This window comes from Dermacentor silvarum, chromosome 11 (assembly GCF_013339745.2).
Source record: "Dermacentor silvarum isolate Dsil-2018 chromosome 11, BIME_Dsil_1.4, whole genome shotgun sequence".
Classification (NCBI taxonomy): Eukaryota; Metazoa; Arthropoda; class Arachnida; order Ixodida; family Ixodidae; genus Dermacentor; species Dermacentor silvarum.
Window position 1 is genome coordinate 4073679 of NC_051164.1, and position 23459 is coordinate 4097137.

The 23459-nt window shown below is 47.4% G+C and overlaps 1 long non-coding RNA gene across 1 annotated transcript; it reads left to right on the forward strand.

Annotated features, from left to right (window-relative positions):
• The first annotated feature begins 360 nt into the window (after positions 1 to 360).
• On the forward strand, positions 361 to 8012 carry LOC119433286 (uncharacterized). Its single transcript, XR_005188333.2, has 3 exons — positions 361 to 1244; positions 5879 to 6017; positions 6886 to 8012. It is a non-coding gene; the product is annotated as an uncharacterized LOC119433286 (long non-coding RNA).
• Positions 8013 to 23459: the final 15447 nt, after the last annotated feature.

Here is a 23459-nt window from a genome sequence, read left to right on the forward strand (position 1 = left end):
GCACAGCTCCCTTAAATCCTTCACACGACCTGCACGCGAAGCTAGCCTCCTCAACGTCGGCTAAACTGGCGAAGTGCGTCTCGTCCAAATAACACCAACGTTTGCACTCCTCGCACTGCACCAGCTCGTCATCACCCCTGTCCTTCCTAGCCTGCCGCACCATTGTCCACCCGTCCACCTAACGAGAAAGCCCAATAAAATACCTGAACAAAGCCCCACGGCCCATTGGACCACAAATATCCGTCGGATATCCAGTTTAGATCCAAACGTCCTGGGCCCACACTGCATGGTCATTCAGCGGAAGTACATGGGACATCCTTTTTTGGCATTAAATAAAGTTCCGTTTATTTTGTTCCTGTGGAGGTCCTCTGGATGTTCCCCTTTGGATGCGGGAAACGTCCAGTGCGTGTTATCCCTTGGTCGTCCTTTGAATGTAGGAATCTTTTCTACAAATAATGTACGTTAGTGCGACTATTTTTCATTAGATTTACAACGATGATATGCTGTGAACATATTGCTAACATCGCATGTACGTGGGCATGGTGCTTAACTATTAAGTGGACTTCTATGGGCAAAGAAGACAACAAAATTATTAAGTACAAATAATTCTTCCATAACTAAAGTTTCCTCTCGATGTGTCCTGGGCGAAAAGGAATTATGAACCCAAATCACCAGCTAATGAACATTACGCGGATACCGTTTTATCATGCTTTGGCCATATTGCGTAATGAACAATTGTGGAGGGCGTACAGCGGCCCGCCTCCAAGCCCCCTGAATAAAACTAAACGATAGCCATATTTTGCCGAGCCAGCCAGCCGGCGAGGATGTCCGCGCTACAGTGTACTAGAATCTTCTAGTTCACTATATCCGCGCCTCGAGCGCGCGCCGGCGTCGTCATTTGTTTTCTTGATTTTTTTCTCTTTGTGCTTCCGCTGGCGTCATGACATTCGCGGTGCTGCTCACCGCGAGGACCGCCGCGATTACAAAGAGCGAACTGAGAGGGCGAGCAGCGAGGGGGTGACTAGCCGACTAGCGCCTCGCCACCTGCGTGCCCCTCTCCCCTCGTTGTGCGCCTCGCACTGCTCACAGCCTAGCGTTGATCCCGCCGCCATACAGAAGGCACGTGGCGCCTTTATGTGCAGTTTTGTAGCTGTGGTTGTAGTTTTGCCGCTGTGTACGTTGGCGTTGTAACAGGTGTTCTGTGGTGCCGTTCGGTGGTGTGCGAAGAGCTCTCCTGCAAAGATGTGAGTATTCATTTGTCACCTTCGATTTTCTTTGATAACGGGACGTACCGCCATTAGGCGTGTTAGGAAGCGCTTGGTAGTTTCCGTTTGCCTTTGTTTCGCGCTATCTCGCGCCGCCTGCGCTACGCGTTTCGACGCGAAGTGTGTCGAGTCCTGTAGGACTGTACGTCTCCGAAAAGACGTCTCGAGAGACGAAGAAATCTTTGTCACTTCTTGAGTGCGCAAGCGAGCACCCGCTGGAGGACGAACGTCCAGAAGAGCAACCGCCAAAGCATGTAGCCGGAGTTTCCCGCGATGTTCCGAGAGAAACTGCATGAAGCTGTCATTTGCGAGGCAGTGTACTGCGGTGAGCATCAGCGCGCCGTTTTCGCAATGAATCTTTATTATTACTCTTGAGTGCATTTGTGCTAATTGCTTGCATTATTCCGCGAGTTTGCTTCAATTGCTATGCCATGTCTGAGATCCACGCTACAGGAACTGTAAACACGACTTGGCCAGGGGCGGATCCAGGTTTTTTCTGAGGGGGGGGTCAGCTTCTGTCAATGATGATGATGATGATGATAGTAGCCTTTCTTATTTAGCGAAATTAACCGTTTTTGCTGACGATAAACCCGCGTTTTATACGGCTAGAGCAACACCTGTAGCCCTCCGTGGTGGCTCAGTCAGCTCAGGCGTTGAGCAAGCGATCGCGGGATCAAATCCCGGCCGCGGCGGCCGCATTTCGATGGAGGCGAAATGCAAAAACGCCCGTGTTCTTGCGTTGTAGTGCACGTTAAAGAACCCCAGGTGGTCAAAATTAATCCGGAGCCTTCCAATACGGCGTGCCTCATAATCAGAATTGGTTTTGGCACGTAAAACCCCAGAAAGAGGAAGAAGACCTGTAGCGAAGCCAGGTATCGGTTTCTCCGAGCTTATAGGAAAAGGGCGTTACCCAATACAGCCATGTGCTTGGCGGCTGCACCTGATAATACAGGGTGTTCAAAACTGTTATGTGTCTAAGGGGGCACAAAGTGAGATGATAATTATCGCTGTGAGAAGCCCAATTAACTAAAATTGAACAATTATTTTTGGTTGACTGCAGTAAGTGGGTATGTTTGTATTGAAAACTTAGAGACAGTAGTGTTTCTAAACAGTATCAGTCGGAAGAATTATTCTAGCGTGTCCACGTGCTCCGAGATGTCCGACTCCAAATTTCAATTGTACTGCGCAGAGTTATCGAGTCGACGCGAGAGCGGTTTATGCCTTGCGTTGCTGTGGAAGGGAGGCATTTTGGACATTTTTAGGGCATTGACATCTTGATGGGTGGAATGTTGTCATGAGATTTGTGCATGACAACACCAAACTTAAAGGGGCAGTATGAAATATTCGTTAGCATAGCTAAAAAGGTTTCTGCTGTTGATGGTGCAGTTGTTGCTCTTGATTTCAATAAAACTTACAATACTTGGAAATCAGCAGTCTCTTTATTTGCGTAGGCCAGACAAGGACCATGCCCGGTCGTCTAGTCACCGTTACGCACGCGTACTGCCCTCCGGCTTCTCCGCTCGCGCCATTAACTCGGCATGGCAGCTGCCGCCATCTTTACCGGCTGCGCGGTCGCGTGTTACGACAGCGGTTACGGGTTCTTAGATTTTTTTTTCATTTCGCCAGCCGTGAGGGCAAGGTGGACAGTTATTATCTTTGCCAATGCCTCCGCCCCGTTGTCAGACTAAACGCCGCACGCAACAGCCGCGTCACATCAGGGAGGAGCTTATTGCGACGATCCTCACTCTCTTGCATGCGTAATCATGCGAACGACAATTAAAATTTGGAGTTGGATATCTCGGAACAAAGACACGCTAGAAGAATTCTTTCAAGTGAAACTGTGTAGAAACACGACTGCCTCTAACTTTTGAATACAAACATACACACTTACTGCAGTCAATAAAAAGTTAATTATTCAATTTTGGTTAATTAGGCTGCTGACAGCGATAATTATCATCTCACTTTGTGTCCGCCTGGCCACATACCTGATTTGCGCAGGTGGTCTGCATGTGCTTCCCAGTGCATAATTTTAAGAAAGCCATAAAGCCTAATTTTGAACACCCGCTATATCTAGCCTGTATTGTTTCTTAAAATAAAAAAAAATGTCACAGTTTCGCCCTAAGGGCGAAGCAATGAATGCGATAGCAACACAGCAATGTCATATGAAGTAAGGTGAGCGGCTTTGGTAGCAATATGAATTGTAGTAAACATGAGCTGATTAAGTAAGCAGGTGTGCTGCGGCGTAAGTAGACCGACATGAAGAGATACTCGATGACCACGAGAAGGTGCGTGTGAAACCGTGGTGTTGATGAGAAGCGCTTCCCGTGGGCAGCGCGTGCGAAGGGACACACCTGTAGTGCTGCACTGCCGATCCGGGCAGCATTGCATGTGTAGCGTGCGTTGGAAAATGTGGCCCGACTATTACTAACTGAATGAACAAGCGTGGTGTGAGCGCGCACAAACAAACAGGAATAGATCACACTGAACGACTGCAGACAACGACTGTGAAAACGCTGGCAGTGAGCGTATATACGCCGCAGCGGGCGAAGGTACGTGCGGTCTATCGCTTCAACGGAAACTGAGCGGCGAATGCACGGCGCATAAAGGTCAGAGCCGTGTGGAGATAAGAGACGGTGCGGACGAGCGACGAGCGCGGTTGTTGGCAGCGTAGAAGTGCCCCCCCCCCCCCCCCCCCCCGCGCTTCCTCCGGCGCTGGCTTCCCGCTTCCTTGCTTGCGCGTGGGTGATTGAGTGCGTTCGCTCTCCGTGATAGCGCGCGTCCCTCCGCACGCTTCCGCTCGGGCATACGGCGCGCGGCGAAGATTTTATCTATAGGGAACCTCACGGCGACGGCGACGGCAGAAATCCGGTAGAAGTGTCCATATAATTGCTATCGCAATAAAATTTGGGATGATCTTTTGCAGGTTCGTTATAAATGCGTAAGCGCGGGTCCGTCTTTGGAGTTCTGTTGGGACACCTTGATTTCCTTAAGGAGATTCTTTGTGTTCGGCTGAGACACCTTCGTTTGCTTTGGAGGACTAACTTCCTTATTCTCAAACAGCCCTCGACTCGAAGCTCTTACTCCACTCTACCTTGTTGAGCACAGCGCCGCTTCTCTACTGATAAAGACGCGACCAGTCTCAAGAATTCCCGTGAATGATCATGAAGCTCAGTGACCACTTCTGTGGAGAGATGGCGGTGCCATCTTCTCTCTTGAGTTGTGGTGGTGTGTTGACTAGAGGAACGTTCTTGAATACGGGCGTAACGCTCCGCTCCAACGCAGCAACCACTACGCTGGTTGTTTACGATATGCGAATCACCGCGTCTGAAGACTCACGACGCCACCTACAAGAATAACGATGTGGTGTAGTAGCCGAGAGCGCGAGCCAGCGTCTTCATGTATTGTTTCCCACGCTACGTCATCCTTTTACACAAGGCGCGCATCTGCTCCCGTTTCTCTAACCACGCGACGCCATCCTAGGCCCGCGCACTGGCGTTGGCCGCTGACGTCACGCTCCCCCACTTTGCAGCCGCGGCTCTAGGCTTCGCCCCGCTCCGCGAGAACGCCCACTCAGATAAACGGATCCAGCGGGCTTGAGCCTCCTATGCTTAATGTAGGAATATAACTGTGAAGTTACAATGAAAAACTTGTAGCGTACGAACTGCAGTGTGCTCGTACTGGATATTGTCAACGTGTAACTGTGATCACAATGAGTGCTACAGTTAAAGAAAAGTTGCATATGCGTAGTTCTTAGTTTAGCTGTTAGTTATTATTTATATATGAACACTTCAGCGAGAGATCTCTTTCATTAGGCGGGTTGGTCGCGGAACCGATGACAGCCAATGAGGCAACCGTTGACACCCCAAGGGGAAACTAAGTTAATCAGGCGCGAAGGCGCTCGAGCGGACCTTGGCGTGCTTGGCAAAAGGGACGTCCCATTGTTCATTCGACGCCACCGACGGGACGAGTAAGGCACGGCAGGCGCCAGGAGGTCCAAGGTGTTCATGAGAAAAAATAACTACGGCAACTTCCCGTCACCACATTCCTACGGAATACAACTAAGCTTTTGAGCGAGCTAGCTTTACTTCTACATAGCTGATACCACTGGTACTCGCGAAAAATACTTTTGAAGAATGCTGGTGGTCATTTTTTTGCGACACGGCCATCCCCCTGTCAGTGAGGGGGCGATGCAGAAATCTGAGGGGGGGGGGGTCAGGACATCCGGACATCCCCCCTGGATCCGCGCCTGGACTTGGCATCTGCTTTTTCATAGCAGCATTGCCTCCAAATATGTATTTGAGAAATAGCAGTCCAGCAGTAGGGAGCGATTTATGTCAATTTCTTTGGTACATACCGCACACAAATTAGGGTAAACAAAATGTACCATCAATTCAATATCTATGCAAATGTTGAGTGCTGATGGAGATATCTGAGATTTCCTTAGCTATGTGACATTTGGTACATACTGTTACATGAGTACAGATGAAAACAATTTGTCCTGTGGTCTTTACAAGATGCATTGGGGTTTGTCAATGCTTGCTATTGAAGAAAATGTGGTCGCTATTGAAGAAAATCTAGTTACTACACTAACAATATATGTGGGTTGATTTCAGCTGCTGCAACAGTTTCCCCAAGGAAGCACAACAAATGTTGAAGATGCCATCAAATCATGGCTCAGACATGCACCGGAAAGGGCATCAGGCACCCTCAAACACAAGAAGCCTGCAACGTCTGTTGAGGACTCAAATGAAGGTATGTTTTTGAATGGAACTATTATTGCAATTGTCTTCATCTGCTTTTCACAAGAGTAAAAGAGCAACCTTTAACTCTGAGAATTTTGTGCCACGGTTCAAGTCCTTCGGTGCCTTGAATTTAAAATAATCTCTTAGTTGTTCTTTGGACATGTTTTATTCTGTGGGAAGTGGGGACAGTTCAAAGTACAGGTGATAGCTGGTGTGGACCTCCTGCCCGGCCTGCAGCTTTGTTCGCACAATTTTCTTTGCCTTGGTCATGTGATAGTGTATGTTGCCCTTGCTGGGGAGAATTTTAATTTCTACCATATATAGGGTTTCGAATAAGGTGGGGGTATACCGGGAAGATTGGGTGGGGTGTGTGCCGAGTAATCAGCAGCATTGGCAGCATAGCCTTGAATACAGTGTACTCTCAACCAAAAATGTTTACGGACCAAGAGATCTGACAAAAGGCTGATATCTCGGCAGCCTCAAAACGCAGCATGGTATTCCTATTACCAGCTTCCGCTTGTATATGCGAACAACATTGTGATGTACGGTTTTACTGGCTTTTAAGGGCTGCTCGGATATTTAGCGTTTTCTGAGATCCCGTGGTCTGTAAATTTCGTGGTCGATAGTACATTGATGCTCCTTGCAGCTGGGACTTGCACTATAATTATGTGTATCACTTTACAGGCTTTCATTGCCTTGTGAATTTTTTGGAGTTCTTAATGGCCATGAATGAGTCTATGCTTTTAGGTGCTAACTCATAGGAGCAGATGCAACACGACCAAGAGCAACGAAATAACATGTGATAGGTGCAGTTGTTTTCCTGAATGTTGTATGCTGGCAGCTAGTAAAAATGGATTTCTTTCTTGCCTTCCCATCAGATGCTGAATGAGTACCCTCCTTGCCCGCTGCACTCCAATCCCATGCCAGTGCCATGGCATTCGTGTGCCCAATTACAGCAGCTACCAAGTAGCTAAATAGTACCTTCACAGCAGCATTGTTACTTTTTCTCTTCTTATTTTAGCATATGTGTTAAGCAATGTGTGTGATCAATGCTCACTATCCAGGAAGCATGTTCACGTTCGGTATGAGATTAACTTGTGTGGGCTTTCCACTTCATTTTTCATTATGGCAGGTTCTGATCAGTAGCAGTTCTAGTCAACAGGTGATTTTGTTGTCAACAGCTGATTTTGATGGACAAATTAAGATACTAATTTGTATGTTTGTTTCTCTTTTTTCTATGTGTTAAGTGAAGCAATGTGTCCACTCAGTGCTCATTATTTAGGAAATACTTTGTTTCTTGATAAGAGGTTCATTTCTGGGAACTCTTAGCTTTGTCTTTCACTTGGGAGCTCATTATTCAAAAAGCACATTCATTCTCTCCATATAGATTTAATCCTCGGGTCGTTCAGCCTGGTTAATTCTTACTCTTTTAGTCTTTGTTGTTATTGATGTTCAGTAGTTCCCTCAGCAGTTTTTCAACACACATTTTACTCATGTTGATTAGTGTGCTTAGTGGTGGTTGCCTTTAAGCATTTCTAAAATTGAGTCTTAGTTATCCCATCTGCTTTTTTAGTTACTTGCATTGCAATTTTTGTGTTGCTGTTGGACATTTTCAGTTGTGTTTTGCAGAGTACTAACACTATTGTGATGTGTCTCAGTTGATTAAGTACACATTTAATTACATTTGCCTTGTATTATTCTCAGCCTGAAAAGTGTTCGGTGCTGTATAGTAGTTTTCTTAGTAATGTCGTTTGCAAATTTCGTGTTAACGTCATGTTTTATGTACAAAAAATGGCGTGGTGAACTAATAAGAAGCATGGCCGCTTGTGTTGTTTGAGCTGCACCTGTTTATTTTTTTCATCACGTTTATGTAATGACAGCTTGAAGCAGCATTTTTAGTCATTTTATATGGGTTTTGTAACAATATTGGCAAACTATTTTGCACTGTTAGTCTACTGTGCTCAAATATTTTGATGTTGTGTTGCAATAAAATATTTTAACAAGATTTGTCTTGTTGATTATGCATTGAGCTTTCTTAATGTGCAGGACATATTAACAAAGCTCTTGCTGTGGTTTGTGAAGTACTATGATTTTAGCATATGCATGGTATTTTCGCATGGCTGGCTTAGTGGCTGTTGTTCTATAACGTAAAGCTTCAGCTTTCCCGAAATACACAGGCACCCAGATATGGTTAGTTTATTTCTTTTGTACTGCCTTGTATCCTTTGGTAAAAGTTCTCTTTCCAGTTCAGTGCACTAGACTTGGTCCTTTGCTAAGCCATGTGGTATAGTTCATGCTGTGGGTCCTCCTGATGAAGCACGGAAGGCTGATGACGAGCCTTGCTTTTCAGTTCTGCGTACACAGGGTAATAAAGCCCCACTACTCGCATTAGTGTGGCTTCTTTCTGTACTTTAGTCGAGGATATTCATAAACAACAGGTATAGCTTGCACAAAGCTTCACTAAGGATTTAAAAGGAATGTGCCTCCAAACGTCCAGTGGACATCCTGCAATTGAAAATATAGTCCTTCGGACATCCACTGGTCATTTTGCTTTACAAATGTTCGCATCTAAACATCCAGTGGACATCCTGCACTTCAGTGTCCTAAAGGTATACTATTTAGGACATCCACTGGACGTTTCGTATAGGAAAAGCTTATTTTCAAATATCCTGTGGACATCCGAATATCCGATTTTGATGTACGATGGACGTTTTTTGGATGTGCATTTTCTTTGCGTCGGACGATCCTACGGACATCCGTAGTACATCATTGGGACTTCTGGGGATATCCGACGGACGTCAAAATATCCGTTGTTGGATGTCCTTTGAACGTTCGCTGGAGATCTGTGGTCCAATGGGGGTAAGCCGTACGGCAAACTCGCTATCCGGCTTCCTCCGCTAGCTTCCCTAACGCGGTTTAAAACTGCCGCTTTACACTGCTTTCACCATTAGGGTGCCTCGATGCCCAGCGCCGCCGTCCAGGGTGGAGACAACCCCGCTGGCGCCGCCATATTGAGTCACACGAGCTGAGACTCAGCTACGCTTGCGTTCATAAATAGTGTACTCACGGCGCACTTCCAAGTGCTTTGCCTTGATGAGGATTTTTTTATCGTTATCGCATCTGCACATCTTTATAACCAATAGCCGTTAACTCGTCGAAGGTCCAAGACGTAAATGTATGGCGCCGGGAACATGCCCCAAGTTGCCTAATTCAATTTACATTTAACATGCCGTGTGTATGTTCGAAATACGCACTATTTTTTTTTTTTTTGCGCTTCGATGCTTGGTATATAAGGTTTGCGGTTTGCGGGTTTGTGTGTGGAAGTTTTTTTCTTTTTCGCTGTTGTATTTTGGTTTACACGTCACGCCTCCTTTACCGTAGCCAGCCACTCGCGCACGGCGGTTAGTTTCCCTTGCGTTGCGCGTGCTCTTCGCGTTCGTTGCAATTATTTGACGATATCTACGCGCAATTTTGCTTTTTTTTTGCCCACAAAACTGTGTGCTGACAGGATTAAGCTGGTGTAAAAATAACTGCGATGTGAAAATAAGGTTTAGTGAGTGCTGTAGAGAAACATGTAACGTAACTTGTCTGTGTCAATCTTGCGTAGTACACACAAGAAACCAAACGATGCACAAAATACATTTACTTATAATGTCTAGTACAATCAATCATGAAAGAGATATGTACATGAAAAATTATATGTACTGTGTGGCGCCTGAAGGTTATGCATGTTGAAAGACGAGATAAAAAAAGAAATTCGCAAGGTAGGCTCGACACACAATTCGGGATAGTGAGTTTTTTTTTAATTTATTCATTACATGGGGGGGGGGGGGTTCAAGTGAGTACATCAACCTTATTACACACAATATAAATCGAAAACAAGAATGCAAACAAGAAAACGCAACTGCGGGTAATATTAATCAAGATATCCAGCCAGAATACATCAGCTACCATCGAATACGTCGCATCAGCCAAACACATCGATGGCGAGTACAGAACATTTTATAAATAACCATTAGAACACTGATAACTACATTGAAAAAATAAACGACACTGTATACAGCGTACAAAAACCGTAAATGAAACTAAGACAGTCAAATACAGATTAGCAATGTTTTTCACTTCGAAAATATAGTCCATGATGATGTAGGGCTGTTGACTTTAACAGACGGCGCCAATCCTGTCGATTTCCCTCGTACTGGTCCTCTTCAAAGTGTTTCTAAGTACAAGTAAATCAACAAAAGTGATTATTGATATGAAAAGTTGCCTTGTAAATACAGAGAACACATTACAGTGCTTAAAAATAAATTTTCGCAGAAGTAATGCTGTATTACCTCGCTTCACCCGTTTCGAAGAAATGCACAGGCTACAACAGACACCATATGCCAGAAAGCGCCGAAACATTTTGGTCCCATGATGCCCCTTAACTCTACTACACCTGGGCATACCGTGCACAGGCATTTAAAGACCGTCACAGTACCCACTACGATCGGGAATGAGCACGAATGACCATCGGCTTACGAGCACCACGCTACAAATATATTCGTCTAAAAAATCAGCTATATAACGTAACAACCTGAGATCCGCAAGATATCTGCTGAGAATAGAGAAAATCACAATGCTTCGCTTGCCACGTACACAACAGCCGCTCTCCCCAGAAGAAGCACTGCGTTCTTTAGTCCCAAATAACCAGTAGCGAAAAAAGAAACTGAGGGAAAAAAAAAAAGAAACAAGAGACACACGATGTGTGCTTCCCGTGAAAAAGTAAAATAGGTGGTTTACATGACGATTTGTAGCTAATGTAAGGCTATTTCGCGGCGAAGCATTTTCGTCAGTTCTTAAAATAAGGGTACTACTCGCATACACTGCGCTGATCAAAACGGCAAAAGCCTATGCGACGCGCGCTCGCAAACCATAGGCTACAGGAGGTTACGCTGGAGGTGGTGGATAAGTACAAATATCTTGGAGTGTGGATAAACAATGGGGCTGAGTACCTAACGGAACATGAAAAATATGTGACGGCTAAAGGTAGCAGAAATGCAGCTGTGATGAAAAATAGGGCACTGTGGAATTACAATAGTTACGAAGTGGTGAGAGGGATTTGGAAAGGGGTGATGGTCCCTAGTTTGACTTTCGGCAATGCGGTCCTGTGCATGAGATCAGAGGTTCGAGCAAGGTTGGAAGTTAAGCAGCGAGGGGTAGGTAGACTGGCTCTGGGAGCACACGGAAATACACGTACCAAATCAGGGGGTACATGGTGACATGGGATGGACGTCATTCGAGGGCAGGGAAGCCAGCAGCAAGATAGAATTTGAGGAGCGATTGAGAGAAATGGCAGAAAAGCGGTGGGCAAGGAGAGTTTTCAGTTATTTGTACATGAGGAATGTTGATACAAAATGGAGAAAGCTGACCAGAAAACTGTCAATCAAATATTTGGACTGCAGGAGGGGTGCAAACCAGGAAACAGCGGTTAAGAAAAAGGTTAAGGAAACAGAGAGGGGTCTGTGGAAAACAGGGATGCAGACGAAATCAGCACTGGGAACATACCGAACTTTCAAGCAAGAAATTGCCAAAGAAAATATCTACGATAATTCTAGGGGAAGCTCTTTGTTGTTTGAAGCCAGGACGGGAGTATTGCGGACTAAGATGTACCGAGTCAAGTACCAAGGTATAGATAGACACGTGCTGTGCATGTGGAGAAGAAGAGGAAACGGCTGAACACCCAAACCAGGAAACAGCGGTTAAGAAAAAGGTTAAGGAAACAGAGAGGGGTCTGTGGAAAACAGGGATGCAGACGAAATCAGCACTGGGAACATACCGAACTTTCAAGCAAGAAATTGCCAAAGAAAATATCTACGATAATTCTAGGGGAAGCTCTTTGGTGTTTGAAGCCAGGACGGGAGTATTGCGGACTAAGATGTACCGAGTCAAGTACCAAGGTATAGACACGTTGTGCTGTGCATGTGGAGAAGAAGAGGAAACGGCTGAACACCTCATACTTTTCTGTAAAGGGCTTAACCCTACAGTGCAAGGCAACGGGGCTGATTTTTTCAAAGCATTGGGGTTTAGGGACAGTGAAGGCAAAATAGACTTTAAGCGGGTAGAAATAACCAAACAGAGGTTATCTGATTGGTGGATAAAATCAAGGCAGGGGTGAAATTTCACCCACCACAAAGTACAAAATATGTTAATAGTCATGGCTAGGTGGCGTATGCCACCGCCCGGTTTAAAGGGTTCCATCCATCCATCCATCCTACTCAGCATCGGTGCAGTGCTTAGTTCGTGAGCGAACGTAGGTACGTGAGCGAGGATCAGAGAATACTTTCTTATTAATGAAAAACACGATGCGATAGTCTAAACTTTCTTGACACTTACCTCGCAAATGTAGGAGCTATCCGTTGCCTTCCAGTGATACCGCTTTATTTGGGCTTCCCATCTCTTCCTTCGCTCTGGGTCCCGGGGGAAGCGTAAACAACGAAGCCCTTTACGCGTCGATCCGGTGCACTTGGGAACACAACAGCCCGTCATGTCGACTCTATGCACTTGACAAGCTTGTCATTCATGCGGCTGAACACTGTCCAGCAAGTAGAAGCGTCAGCGAAGCATCCGCGCGCACTGTGTCTCGAACTAAGCACCGGCACCAAGCACTCGCAACCGCTCGCTGTGACTCAAGATGGCGTCGCAGCGAGAAAGCGGCGGCGCGGGTGCCGTCAAAGGATGGCACCACCCTGAACGGCGGCGCTGGCATCGAGGCACCCTATTCACCATGCAACACGTGCGCCACAACCCGCTTCCAAAAAAATTAAAAATTGAACTATTCGCTACCTACTAACGTCCTACCAAACTAACCAAGAAACTAAAAAAGCACGAAAAACAATATATATAGATAGCTCGGGTACCCTAACACTTCCATCAACCAAATAAGAATAAACAAAAATTGAACTTATTCACTGCTCCTGCTGCGCTGAGCTCCACTCGGCCACGACCGTCCTGTTCGGCTTCACTCGAGAGAGTAAAGCCGCTTCCAGTGTTTGAGCAGCGCCATCTGTCTTATGCCTAAGTAAGTTCCATGCGCTGCCGCTTCTTATTTTCGTACCATTGTGGAAGCTAAGGGGAAACTGAGACTTCTACCCAAATGTAGCAATTTGCTACAATGGAAACCCAACCGGGTTCCTCGAAAGAAAGCCTTGCAGTTGAAGAAAAATTCGTCCAGGGCCGGGACTCGAACCCGGGACCACCGCCTTTCCGGGGCAGCCGCTCTACCATCTGAGCTAACCAAGGCGGCTAGCAGATGGCAGGGCGAAGTCGAATTTGTCGACAACTCGAAGCAAAGGCAAGTGTTTGATGTAATAGTTCAGCGGATATCCGCTAGATGGAGATAAGTAATTAAAGGGAAACTGAGACTTCCACCCAAATGTAGCAATTTGCTACAATGGAAACCGAACCGGGTTCCTCGAAAGAAAGCCTCGCAGTTGAATAAAAATTCGTCCTGGTCCGGGACTCGAACCCGGGACCACCGCCTTTCCGGGGCGGTGGTACACTTGCATTTGCTTCGAGTTGTCGACAAATTCGACTTCGCCCTGCCATCTGCTAGCCGCCTGGTTAGCTCAGATGGTAGAGCGGCTGCCCCGGAAAGGCGGTGGTCCCGGGTTCGAGTCCCGGACCAGGACGAATTTTTCTTCAACTGCGAGGCTTTCTTTCGAGGAACACGGTTGGGTTTCCATTGTAGCAAATTGCTACATTTGGGTGGATGTCTCAGTTTCTCTTTAATTGCCTATCTCCACCTAACGGATTTCCGCTGATTACGTCATACACTTGCCTTTGCTTCGAGTTGTCGACAAATTCGACTTCGCCCTGCCATCTGCTAGCCGCCTGGTTAGCTCAGATGGTAGAGCGGCTGCCCCGGAAAGACGGTGGTCCCGGGTTCGAGTCCCGGACCAGGACGAATTATTCTTCAACCTCGAGGTTTTCTTTCGAGGAACCCGGTTGGGTTTTCATTGTAGCATATTGCTACATTTTGGTGGATGTCTCAGTTTCCCTTTAATTACTTATCTCCACCTAGCGGATTTCCTCTGAACTATTACCTCATACACTTGCCTTTGCTTCGAGTTGTCGACAAATTCGACTTCGCCCTGCCATCTGCTAGCCGCCTGGTTAGCTCAGATGGTAGAGCCGCTGCCCCGGAAAGGCGGTGGTTCCGGGTTCGAGTCCCGGACCAGGACGAATTTTTCTTCAACTGCGAGGCTTTCTTTCGAGGAACACGGTTAGGTTTCCATTGTAGCAAATTGCTACATTTTGGTGGATGTCTCAGTTTGCCTTTAATTACTTATCTCCACCTAGCGGATTTCCGCTGAACTATTACGTCACGCAGCAGGAGCAGCATACCAATGAATAAGTTCAATTTTTGTTTATTTTTATTTGGTTCATAGAAGTGTTAGGGTAGCCGAGCTATCTATATATATATTGTCACGTAGTAGTGACGCTGAAGAAAACAGTCGTAAAACTGTGTACAACGAAACTGGTTGTTTATTGGGCGAACCTGAGCCCACAAAAGCAAGGTACACTCAAAGCACAACGATAGCGGCGAACACAGTCGGCGATCGTCGAAAATCTGATCAGCGGCGAAACGCGTCGGCTTTTATACCTGAGTCATCGGAGGTTCTAGATTAATCCCTGATGCCCGCGTGTCTTCCAGAAAGTTCTAGACAATTCGCGTCAGTCATGCAATCAGATAACATAAGCGTCGGTGAAAACAGGCAATGGAAAGAAGCATCGATAACGTTCTAGAAACTTCCGATACAGGCGCGTCCTGCGCCGAGCGATAACGTTTAAGATTTGTTAGCCGGTGGAAAGCGGCCACCGGTGAAAGATAAACATCTATACGTGTCAATACCCTCCCCTTAAAAAGCATCGTCCCGATGCTACAAACAAATGTGAAAGCGAAAACAAAACCACGCGTAATAAAGAAAAAAAAAATAAAGTAACAAAGTACCTAAGTTCGTCAGCGGGCGTAGAAAGGCTTAAGACGCACCACATGGACGACTTCGGGTCGTGCGCGGCGCCGCTGTGATTGCGAAATGCCGTCTGGCACGACCTCATAGTCCAGTGCGCCAATACGTCGGATGATCTTATATGGTCCGAAATAGCGACGTAAGAGTTTTTCGCTAAGTCCTCGTCGGCGTATCGGAGTCCAGACCCAAACACGGTCTCCGGGCTGGTACTCGACGTAGCGTCGTCGAAGATTGTAGTGTCGGCTGTCGGTCCTCTGCTGGTTCTTGATGCGCAGGCGGGCGAGCTGTCGACCTTCTTCGGCACGCTGCAAATAGGTGGCAACGTCTAGATTTTCCTCATCGGTGACGTCCGGTAGCATGGCGTCAAGCGTCGTTGCCGGGTTCCTTCCGTAGACCAGGTTGAACGGCGCCATGTGCGTCGTTTCTTGCACGGCCGTGTTGTATGCGAAGGTCACGTACGGAAGGATGGCATCCCACGTCTTGTGTTCGACGTCGACGTACATTGCCAGCATGTCGGCGATGGTCTTATTTAGGCGCTCGGTGAGGCCATTCGTCTGCGGGTGGTAGGCGGTGGTCCGGCGATGGCTTGTCTGGCTGTATCGCAGGATGGCTTGAGTTAGTTCTGCCGTAAAGGCCGTGCCTCTGTCGGTGATGAGGACTTCTGGAGCACCGTGACGCAGGAGAATGTTCTCAACGAAGAATCGGGCTACCTCGGCGGCACTGCCTTTGGGCAAGGCTTTTGTTTCGGCGTAGCGGGTGAGGTATTTCGTAGCTACGACGATCCATTTATTCCCGGACGTCGACGTCGGAAAAGGCCCAAGTAAGTCCATCGCGATCTGCTGGAATGGTCGGCGAGGTGGTTCGATCGGCTGTAGAAGTCCGGCTGGCCTTGTCGGCGGTGTTTTGCGTCGCTGACAGTCTCGGCATGTCCTTACGTAATGGGCGACGTCGGCAGAGAGGCGAGGCCAGTAGTATTTTTCTTGTATCCTCGCGAGCGACAGCGAGCGAGGATACAAGAAAAATGTTTTTCTTGTATCTTGTAAGAAAAAAGATGTTTTTCATGCTTTTTTAGTTTCTTGGTTAGTTTGGTAGGACGTTAGTAGGTAGCGAATAGTTCTTTTTTTTTTTTGGAAGCGGGTTGTGGCGCACGTGTTGCATGGTGAAAGCAGTGTAAAGCGGCAGTTTTAAACCGCGTTAGGGAAGCTAGCGGAGGTAGCCGGATAGCGATTTTGCCGTGGGGCTTTGTTCAGGTATTTTGGTGGGCTTTTTCGTTAGGTGGTCGGGTGGACAATGGTGCGGCAGGCTAGGAAGGACAGGGGTGATGACGAGCTGGTGCAGTGCGAGGAGTGCAAACGTTGGTGTTATTTGGACGAGACGCACTTCGCCAGTTTAGCCGACGCTGAGGAGGCTAGCTTCGCGTGCAGGTCGTGTGAATGATTTAAGGGGGCTGTGCGGCGGATGGAAGGGGAATGGGCAGCCAGTGTGGAAGAGCTCAAAGGGGAGCTGAAGGTGGAGCGAGAGCGGCGAATTGAGCTCGAAACTCGGATCGGCGAGTTGCTTCACAGGGAGGGGGCCGAGGCCGTCCCGGTAAAGCGAATAGCTGGCGAGCTACAAGAAGAACGGGAAAGCGGACCGTGCTGGAAGAGCGGGTGGAGGTGCTAATGGCATAGGCGGCGCGTAATCCCGGGTCAGAGCTGCGTCAGGCGGGCGGCGGGGACAGCGCGGAGACTCAGGCCATGAGAGCAGGGAGGGACGCCTAGGGGCCGTTGAACAGCAGGCGAGAGCCGGCGGCAACACGGCGGTTCCACAACTCTACAGCGAGGTAGTGCGGCAGGCTTCGGGTGGGAATGGACGAACGGCAGGGAGCACATCGTCACGTGTCAGTGGCGCACGGCGGGTGGAGAAGCAGCTAGCGCGAACTGGAGGACGACAATCGCTGGCGGGAGGCAAACGTGTAGAGCGAAGCGTCCTAGTGGTGGGGGACTACAACGTAGCAAGGGTTGAGGAGGGCGTCCTTACAAAAGTGAAGGCAGACGGGCGGGTGAGGGTGGAGGCCCAGTCAGGTTAGTGCATGGTTGACGCAATGGCAAAAGCTCAGAAGGTGGTATGGGACAACCTGGAGCATGAACATCTGGTCGTTATCCATGCTGGTCTCAACGATGTGCTGAAGGGAAGGAGCCAGAACCTAAACAGGGAGTTAGAGGTTGGGTTGCGTAAACTCAGAGAAACCTCTGCGAATGTGCATGTGACCATATGCACAATCCCACAGGTCCGGGGCCAGGCTAGCGGGATGGAACGGAGTGTGCTTGAGGCTAACCGGGTCATTAGGGGTCTGAGCCGACCACTTGGGTACGGCATAATGGAGGTAAACCGGGAAGTGTACGAGTCTGGCTACCACCCTTTTGCACAGGATGGCATTCACTACAGTGGTGCCACGGGCGGGAGGGTAGGTAGTAGGGCGCCAAGCTACGCATTTTTTTGGGGGACCCAGAGCCCTAAGACCACCAGTGTAGATGAAGACGGACCCAGAGAGGCCCCAAGATTCAAGAAACGTAGAATCGGTAGGAGAAGAAATAGACGTAAGCACCAGGGGCAAGGCCATTCGGACATAGGGTACATTAACATGCAAGGTGGCAGGAATAGGCTGAAGTGGGAGGAGATATACGATCAATTAAGGCAGGAAAAGCTGATGCTATACGGGTTTGTGGAGACACATCTTAAGGACATGGAGCAACCACCCTGTGATCCTGACTATGCATGGGAATATTGCAATAGAACAGAGGGCAGCCGAAAAGGGGGTGGAATTGGTGCATTCATTCATAAAAGTATGAATTGGCAAAGGGTCAAACAGGAATGCAAGGAGCATTTATGGCTAAAAGGGAAAGTTGCAGGAGAGCAGACACTCCTTGGCTTTGTATACCTGTGGACAGGAGCAAATGCCAAAGAGGAAAACAAAAAAATGCTGGAATGCATATCAAGTGACATTAATGAGCTAGGAGAAAGGTGCGAGATTATTATACTAGGAGATATGAACGCACACATAGAAGACATGGACGGGTACACAGACTCAACAGGCAACATGATGCTGGATATGTGCGAAATGTATGACTTAGCTGTATGCAACAGTACTGAGAAGTGTGAAGGGCACATAACATGGGAGGTAGGGAGCCTGCAGTCGACGATAGATTATGCACTAATGTCACATAGGATGCACGATAGGCTAAATGTAATGAGCATAGATGAATATGGCTCCAGAAGTCTAGGTAGTGATCACAAACGTATTAAGGTGAGTTTTAGAAGGGAAATGAAAGTAGGTAGGAGGCAAGATGAACAACCAGGTGGGATATTTTACTCGGAAAAGCAGCTTGAAATAGCAACCCAACAAATTGAGGAAGTAATTTCAGAGGATACAAAAACAGAATGGACATATGCAAATTTAACAGGGCTATTTGAGCTAGAGCTTGCTAAGGTACGAGTCAGGCCTAAAGGGAACAGAAGACGTAAACGCAAGAGCTGGCGGGATGAGGAGGTTAAGAAGGCCATAGAGAAACGTCAGGAAGCATCCAAGGAACACAGATATTCAAAGCGGAGGGGTGAACCAGAAGCTGATGTAGGCAGAAAATGGAATAACTTCTTAAACTGTAGAAGGGAAGCATCCCATTTGATCAATGAGAAGATCAGAAGAAAGGGGAGCCAATGGTTGTCAGAAGTAAACAAAAAGGATAGAAAAGCAGCGAAGAAATTTTGGAAACATCTCAACTCCTTGAGTAATAAGACTAGCCTAGAGCAGAGGTTTATAGTTACAGCTCAAGGTGTTAGACTAGAGGGAGATGAGGGAGATGAGGCAATGGAACATATAAGAACAATGATGACAGAAAAATTTAAAGAACGAAACATAGGATGTGCTCAATCAGGTGAGGATGGACTAGTCTGTGGAGTGGCTCCACTGGCACAAAGCGAGTGGGAAAGGGCAGAGAAGAGGGTTCCTAGTAGCACGTCGACAGGTCCTGATGGCATCCCAATTATGTTGATAGAGACATTGGGCCCAAAATCTAAGAAAGCATTAAGAGAGGCAGTGAGCAAAATGATAATGGACGGTAAAGCCCCCGACGGGTGGAGACTGAGCAGGATGAGCATGATATATAAGGGAAAGGGGGACAAAGCCGACATAAACAACTACCGTCCCATAACAGTGACGTCAGTGGTTTACAGGGCGGTGATGCAGATTATAAAGGACAGACTGCAGGCATGGGTGGAGAGCGAGGAGGTGCTGGGGGAACTACAAAATAGGTTCCGAAAACAAAGAAGGTTAGAAGATAATCTGTTCTCATTGACACAGTGTATTGATATAGCAGAAAAGGAACACAGGCCCCTATGGCTTGCATTTCTGGATATCAAGGGAGCCTATGACAGTGTAATCCAAAAGGATTTGTGGGACATACTGGGCACTCTAGATGTGGAAGATGGAGTGAGAAATCTTTTAAAAGATATCTATTAAATTAACAAGGTGCTCATAAAATGGGAAAACAAGGTATCTGGGCCTATAGAGATGCAGCAGGGGCTTAGGAAAGGGTGCCCTCTGTCACCTCTGTTGTTCATGCTGTATTTACAAGGATTAGAGAAAAAATTAGAGAGGAGCGGACTCGGCTTCAACCTTTCCTATTTCAAGCAAGGAGAATGGATTAAACAGTCATTACCAGGACTGATGTATGCGGATGACATTGTACTTATGGCTGACAGCAAGGAAGACTTGCAGAGATTAATGGACATCTGTGGTAAAGAGCGAGATAGCCTAGGTTTGAAGTTTAGTAAAGAAAAATCGGCAGTCATGACTTTTAATGATAATCAGGGCTGCGAGCATAGGATACAGGAGGTTACGCTGGAGGTGGTGGATAAGTACAAATATCTTGGAGTGTGGATAAACAATGGGGCTGAGTACCTAACGGAACATGAAAAATATGTGACGGCTAAAGGTAGCAGAAATGCAGCTGTGATGAAAAATAGGGCACTGTGGAATTACAATAGGTACGAAGTGGTGAGAGGGATTTGGAAAGGGGTGATGGTCCCTAGTTTGACTTTCGGCAATGCGGTCCTGTGCATGAGATCAGAGGTTCGAGCAAGGTTGGAAGTTAAGTAGCGAGGGGTAGGTAGACTGGCTCTGGGAGCACACTGAAATACACCAAATCAGGGGGTACAGGGTGACATGGGATGGACGTCATTCGAGGGCAGGGAAGCCAGCAGCAAGATAGAATTTGAGGAGCGATTGAGAGAAATGGCAGAAAAGCGGCGGGCAAGGAGAGTTTTCAGTTATTTGTACATGAGGAATGTTGATACAAAATGGAGGAAGCTGACCAGAAAACTGTCAATCAAACTGACCAGAAAACTGGGGCTCGACACCGCATCGAGAATGCCACGCTTACAGCCCATGTTTTTGCAGGTTGCCGTCACCTGGGTATTCTGTTCTGGTCTGCTCAGCTCTTTCCGACTCGCAGCCGTTTCAGCGCCTTTCGACGAGCTGCTGCCGACATCATTCCTACCAGATGTGAACGGAACCGTCAGCGTCAGCTGGAAGCCGATGTCTGCGACAGTGCCTACTGCGGCTTCCTGGGCTTTGTGTCCCGGCGTGATCGGCTCCGGTCGACTCACAGCCGATTCACTGCCCATCAATGAGCCGCCTCGGGTGCCATCAATGCCAGATCTAGACGCCACGAACTACCTCGTCTGGCAACCAAGGTCGGCAACAGCGACGCTGGGAGCGCGCACCGCGGGATATAAATGCCAGTCTGGTGACTCCCACTTCGGGCTCGACACCGCATCGAGAATGCCACGCTTACAGCCCATGTTTTTGCAGGTTGCCGTCACCTGGGTATTCTGTTCTGGTCTGCTCAGCTCTTTCCGACTCGCAGCCGTTTCAGCGCCTTTCGACGAGCTGCTGCCGACATCATTCCTACCAGATGTGAACGGAACCGTTAGCGTCAGCTGGAAGCCGATGTCTGCGACAGTGCCTACTGCGGCTTCCTGGGCTTTGTGTCCCGGCGTGATCGGCTCCGGTCGACTCACAGCCGATTCACTGCCCATCAATGAGCCGCCTCGGGTGCCATCAATGCCAGATCTAGACGCCACGAACTACCTCGTCTGGCAACCAAGGTCGGCAACAGCGACGCTGGGAGCGCGCACCGCGGGATATAAATGCCAGTCTGGTGACTCCCACTTCGGGCTCGACACCGCATCGAGAATGCCACGCTTACAGCCCATGTTTTTGCAGGTCAGTTACCTCAGCCATGCTGCTACCATAAAAAGTAGCAATTATTGCCTTTTCGCGGTGTCGTGCCCACCAGAGCTTACCGATGTATTGAAACGACTGTCATCTTGCCTGTCTAGTGCATGTTGTACTTTGTTCGACCTTTTGTTATTGCTTGCTGGCGACGTTGAATTAAACCCTGGGCCTATGTCGAAGTCTGAGGCTGACACATTTGCGCAGGCTCTGGAAAGTGTACGTGAGCTCAAAGATGGATACGCTGCTTTAGTAACTCAGCATAATGCAGTCCTCGACGAAATGAAGCAACTTAGGCTAAAGGTCGACGCGTTGGAGAAGGATCATGCCGCCCGGCTTACGGCCGGGGACAGCGCAGTACCTGCTTTTCGCGATATGTCTGAACAACTGAAATCTGCTGAACATGAAATTAAGCGCTTAAATGCAAAGGTGGTGTCACTTGAGCAGGCAGGGGCTTCGGCAGCTGCCACTGCTCCGGCCGCACCTGCAGACACACTGCGCGGAGTGACAGATCAGCTGATGTCGATATCTTCGCGATGTGATGAAGCGGAAAACAGGATGCGTCGATCCAACCTCCTGTTCTTCGGTTTAGAAGACCATGCTAATGAGGATTGGGCAGCTTCCGAAGAGAAAATTATTAAGTTCTGTTCTGAAAAGTTACAGCTTACACTAACAGGTACACAGTTTGAACGGGTTCACAGGTTGGGTAGACATGATAAAGAAAAGTGTCGACCGATCATTGCCAAACTGACCCTTTTTAAAGATAAGGAGCAAATCTTGTCACGTGCACGTAACCTGAAGGGAACAGCGTTTTCAATACGCGAGGATTTTTCATTAGCAACGCGACAGATTCGCAGGAAGCTAATAGAATTCGCAAAAACTCAAAATAAGCCATTTAAGCTTCTAGTAGACAAGCTGCGCATCGAAAACGTAAGCTACGTCTACGATGCCATCACTAAGACCGTTGTACGTTCACGCAGATAGCTAGAAGTAAACACACGAACATCTAGCCAGCAAAAGCTGCATCAGCCTTGCACTCCTCTATCACTAACAGTATCATTCACTAATATTAGAAGTATCCTTTCCAAACGTGACATGGTCTCATCTTACATCGATGATAGCCTTTCTGATATTCTTGTCTTCACCGAGACGTGGCTGAACGCTGACATCAATGACAGCGAAATTTTTTCTTGTGCCAACAGCTACAACATCTATCGATGTGATCGTATAGACAGAAGGGGTGGTGGTGTTCTTCTGGCCATTAAAAGATCCATCACGTCATACGCCATCACTTCAAATTCTAAGATTGAAATTGTCTGGGTAGGTTGCACAATTCATTCCAGAAAAGTGTTGCTCGGCAGCTGTTATCGGGCTCCTGATTGTCATCATTCCTTCTTAGATGAGTTGCGCAGCAGCATTAGTGCTGCCATTGAAGTCTGCCAGGCTCGCACTGTGTATCTCTTCGGCGATTTTAATGTACCCTTTATTGACTGGGAGGAGCTGTCGTCCTCTTGTAAACACTCAGCTGACTTCATTAACTTAACTTTAGACTTTAATTTTGCTCAGGCTATTACTCACCCAACACGCGGTTCGAATACGCTAGACCTCATTCTGACAACTGCACCTGAAACAATTAACCACATAGACTATTTGAATGGATTTAGTGACCACAAATTGCTACAAGTAGCTCTTGCTATCCAGCCGCCATTTGCAGGAACTGAATCTAAGAAAATTTGGGATTATAATAAAGCCAACTGCCATGCCATTAACACGGAACTTACTTCCTTTTCTGACAACGTGTTACTACCTTCTTTTTACAGTCGCTCAGTAGAAGAAAACTGGGTTCTTTTCAAAAATAAGATTTCGGCATTAATAGGAAAACACGTGCCTTTGATAACGATTACTAACGATAAAACGAACCCATGGTTCAACAAGTCTCTGCGCAGACTCAGAAACAGAAAGAAGCGGCTCTATAGGTCAGCGAAAAATTCATGTTCACAGTCTTCTTGGGAAACGTATGAGGAATGCCTAAAAACATATTGCCACGAAATTGCAACTGCCAAAAATAAATACTATTCCCAGGACTTACCATCACTCCTTAAATCTAATCCGAAGAAGTTCTGGAAAGTAATAAGCCCTGATTACGACGATAACTTCATTTCCTTGC